Source organism: Heterocephalus glaber, unplaced genomic scaffold (genome assembly GCF_053883595.1).
Source record: "Heterocephalus glaber isolate CG9 unplaced genomic scaffold, H.glaber_assembly_v1.0 deba00001868, whole genome shotgun sequence".
Taxonomy (NCBI): Eukaryota; Metazoa; Chordata; class Mammalia; order Rodentia; family Bathyergidae; genus Heterocephalus; species Heterocephalus glaber.
The window spans coordinates 4,005-9,057 of record NW_028258506.1 but is presented as its reverse complement, the minus strand read 5'-3'; the positions used below and the strand labels follow the sequence as shown (position 1 = coordinate 9,057).

The window sequence follows — 5,053 nt, the reverse complement described above, 5'->3', positions numbered from 1 at the left end:
ATACAAGTAGTAGAAGGAATATGAGATTTGTAGACACTTCAACAATTACATATTTGTTCTTTTTCATATTTCAAAATGTTATTTTTATTTTTTGAAAAAATAAAAAAATTTCATAATCAAATAATAACAGAATAACAATAGTTATTATACAGTGTATCATTATCTTCAAAATAGTCAGTACAAAACATAAACCAAAAAGATTGTTACAAAAAAGAAACGAACATATATACTGATTCTTAACCAAGAATTTTGGTTAACTTCTAACTCCCAAATAATTATTAGACTCTTCAACAGCAAATGAAATGCAACAGAACATTTCTTCCAAAGGTGTGAAATTATTATGTACCTTGAGTAGGTTGAATATATTCATTATTAATGGAAATTTCTATTCTTATATTAAAGGACATGATTTTACATGTGTATTCTGGAATAAACATGTAAGCTCTTATAAACTGGATGACTTTGAACATTACACAAAGTGTGATTTTATTTAACTTTTACATCTATAATACTCTGAAAACCATTGCTTAATTGAAAGTATGGTTCTGAAGGTATAACTGAATATAGTGATCAGAAAGGTATTTTTTCAGAGTTTCAGACAAATAAGGGGAAACTTTCATGATCAACATATTAATGAGAAATGCATTGTTTAGGATATTTGCTTTGTAAGGAAAATTGATTCCAAAATCAATTGAAAAATAATAGATAATTTGACTGGGGGACATTTTTAACTCTCCTAGCTTTTAATGCCTTACTTTAATGGCAAGTAGCTTAAAAATTCTAGGATACAATAGATAATGCACACTTCAGGTATTGAGTCAGTAAATAGAATTATCAACATCATCTATTCTGATGCTTATTAACTTTAAGATAGTAATTTGAACTCTAAAAGTGCTTTACCCTGGAAGGCTGAAAAAACATTGGATTTATGTTTTTACATCAATCATTGGATAGATCAAGAGCAGGTAATCATCATTTATCTATACACTCAAAATCTAACACAATGGGTGTAAAGGTTTGCACATCACTGTCACTAGCTATTTCCACCCATTTATCTATCATCTCTCAATCTATATTTACACACAAATATCCTAGTGATTCTGGTTTTCTGGGGAAGATTGAATGCTAATAAAAGTGTAGCCCTCATGCAATTTTTGGGATTTCTTCAGAAAATTAAAACTAGCAGTACCATATGATCCTACAATGCCTTTACTGTATGTGTATCCAAACCATCTGACTTCAGTATATAAAGACACAAGCACAGTCTAATAATCATGGTAACATTATTCACAACAGCCAAGATATGCAATTAGGCTACATATTTGTCACCAGATGAATATTTCATTAAATGTGGGAAATAAAACCAATGGAATACTAATATGGCATAAAGAGAATAATAAGTTATATAATTGAAATAAGTGTATGTATTTGTAAAACAAATACCTGATCATGTTCATGTAATTATAATGTACAAAGAAATCATACAGGTCAGAAGTAAAACTATACAATTCACTATTTCAAAAGAAGCAAAATCTTGAAAAGACATTGTTACACAACATATAGCATCTACCAAGAAGTATTGGAAAAGATGCATAACTAGTCATTGGAAAATGAGAATCAAAATCACAATAAGTTAAAACTTCAATTCCAATATAGGTGTCACTTTCCAATATACAATTGGAAATCACAAGTATTGATGAGTATATGGATATATTAGAATCATTTTACACTAGAGTGCTAAATGTTCTTTAATCTGTTAAATGTTCTTAATCTGTTCTTGAAGATATTAAGCACAAAGTGACTTTGCAAGCTAGTAATTTGTTCCACTCCTAGATATAATTCTTTAATAATTGGAAACAAGAATTAGCATTTGCTGCTTAATACCTAGGTTGGGTTCTAAGAAGAGCTGTGCTGGTGAATCTTCATCATTATTGCCAGTTACATGCAGTATTCTTAAACAAATAAAAGTGAAAAGGATTTCACTAAGCACATGATGTTATGTGACCCCAGAGGTGAAACAGTCCTTAGTCAAACCCCATTCTGTAGCATATGACTGTGTTCAAATACATAAATGTGCCTGTGTAATCACTATAAGATTATTCACAAGAGCCAAGGCCAGAAACCACTAAAATATTCATCAATGGGTCAGAGGATAAGCACTCTGAGTAGTACAGACAGTAGAATATTATTAATCCTTAAAAATAAATGGAGCAAGTTAATGTTACAAATAAAATCAGCCAAAAGTAAGAGGAACAGATAAAAGGAAGAAATGAGGAAGCGCACGATGACAGAATGCAGGGAAGAAAGAATGAAAAGGGAAAAGAAGGAATAAAGAATGAAGGACAAAAGGATGGGAGAAAGGAAAGGAGGGAGGGAGAAAGAAAAACAGGGCAGCAGAACAGAAGGAAGGAAGGAAAGTAGAAAGGAAACAAGAGAAAAAAGAAAGAAATGGAAAAATACATGAGATGAGAAAAAATAAGATTCCCCCAAATTACAGCAAATCTCAGAATTACTTTGGGCACCATATCACTTGTAATCAAATAAAGGTAGGAATATGTACTTAGTGTCAATTTCTAGTTATACTGCATCTCAATCTCATGCTTTACCTTCAGAAATTCTGTGAATGAGAGAAAATGTCTCAAAGATTAACTTACAATAATAAATAAAGTCATACATGTAAAATAAGAAGCACAGATCTGACATGGTAAGTACTCTGATGATTTTTATTCCCTTTAATCTGGGAAAACTAGAATACAACCCTATTTTGGTGAAGAACATTAACATTAACCAATTATTTTGAAGAAGATCATATCTGCCCATGATATATGTGTTTCTATTATTTTAGAAGTCTCACAAATATATGAGAAATTTTATTGAATTTGAAATTTTGGGCACCATACATAAAAAGGCAAATGCAAAGAAATCCCTGAGCGAGTTGTTGAAGAGAAACAAACATAAAAATATATATACAGAACAAAACTTAAGTGGTTTAAAAACACCAGAAATCAAGCATGTCATTTAGGAGAGAAAAGGAGGCATTATATTGAAATTCACAGTATTTGTCTTAGGGTTTGTAACATACCCTTAGTTTTGAGGTCAGTTGTTCATAAAGAACCACAGGCTACTCTGCTGAGGAGTCTCCTCAGGGCTCCCTTCACATCCTTGTTCCTCAGGCTGTAAATGGAGGGGTTCAGCATGGGGGTAACCACAGTGTACATCACAGAAGCAACAGAGCTTTCATGGGAAGAATAGGTCCCAGCAGAACTCAGGTAAACTCCGAGTGATGTTCCATAGAACAGTAAGACCACACAGAGGTGAGACCCACAGGTGGAAAATGCTTTATACCTGCCTGCAGTAGAGGACATCCTCAGTAAAGAGGAGACAATCTGAGAACATGAATAGATGATCCCAGAGGCAGGGAACAAAGCTATCAGGAGTGTTGTCACATATAGAAAGATATTACTAATGAGGATATCAGACCTGGCCACCTTGAGAACCTGAGCCAGTTCACAAAAGAAATGAGGGATTTCGGTACCTGTAGAGAAGATGAGTTGCATCATTAGGAGAATATGAATAAGGGAGATACATAACATGATGATCCAGGACATCAGAACAAGGAGTACACAGAGCTGAGGGTTCATGATGAGTGTATACCTCAGGGGGTGGCAGATGGCCACAAAGCGGTCATAGGCCATCACTGTCAAAAGAAAAATATCCACTCCTGGGAAAGTAACAAAAAAATAAACCTGAGTTTAGCACTCTACATAAGAAATACCTTTGTTTTGTGCCTGGATGTTCATCAGCATCTTTGGGACTGTGGTGGAGGTAAAACAGATGTCAACAAAGGACAGGTTGGAGAGGAAGAAGTACATGGCAGTGTGGATGTGGGAGTCAAGGCTGATGGCCATGATGATGAGCCGGTTCCCAAGCACTGTGACCAGGTACATGGACAGGAACAGTTCAAAGAGAAGGGGCTGAAGTTCTGGATCATCTGAAAAGCCCAGGAGGAAGAATTGTGCTACTCCTGTGTGGTTTTCAACTTTCATGTTACTTCTTTGTCTTCTGGAGAAGGAAGAAAGCAATGTTCAATGAACAGGCACCTGGGACCTCACTTGGTAACAACTTTATAATATCATATTTTTATGCATGACTTTCACTCACTATTGTGTTAGATCAATAGCAGTAATTCATTCAGCCTCATGATAGCTTATTTCCCTTTTAAATGTGTATAATCCATCCCACTTCCTCAGTGAATTAGAAATTTATTTATTTCATTTTTATAATTGACTCATTTGTTTTCATTTTCAAATTTTAATTTATGAACATAATCTAAACTTTTTTGTCATATCAGCTTTCCAAAGTAATGGAAGTGGTTGGATGTACTTTCTTGGATAATTTCGTTAGTTCTTCATGGTAGTATGTCTACCGTAGTGATTTAACAATGATGTTTTTACAGTTAGCCTTTATTCTATGATTTGACAATTCATAGTGATGTGAAAGTTAAATCTCAGTGCCCTAGTTTTCTTTCCAAAAATATGATTTCTACTGAAACACTGGTCTCAAGGGTTAAAGATGTCTTTGTTCTCAGTAAGAATCTCAATAAATGACAGTTATCATTATGGCTATAGATATTATTTTCCTTTCTTACCATAATTATTTTGGATATATAAAATTCCAAAGGTATAAGACTGTAATTTGTAATGTGGGTTCTTGAGTCAGACATAATGGAATGGAATTCTTGTCACCCACATAACATCTTTGTGGCCTTGAGAAAGTAATTTAAGCTCTACAAGTACTTCATCTCTACAATAGGAGTAGTACATGTTCACTACATGGTATGATTTAAAAAATTAAATCAACAATGTTATTGTTCTCCTTTTTCGATAAAATGACCATCTCAAAGAAGTGAATTTCTGTTCTTAATATTGCAATAAGTATTTCTTGGAGGGCTGATATTTAACAATATGTACTTAAGCTGTGGTTATAGTCATGGTTGGAATTCTGATGATTATAAATACAATTGTTTGTTTTTACCTTTTTATCCACCACATGG

General features: G+C 33.5%; 1 pseudogene; it reads right to left on the bottom strand.

Moving 5' to 3' along the window:
- Positions 1–3,050: 3,050 nt before the first annotated feature.
- LOC147820487 (olfactory receptor 7D4-like) lies at positions 3,051–4,058 on the bottom strand (annotated as a pseudogene).
- Between the last annotated feature and the right edge of the window lie 995 nt (positions 4,059–5,053).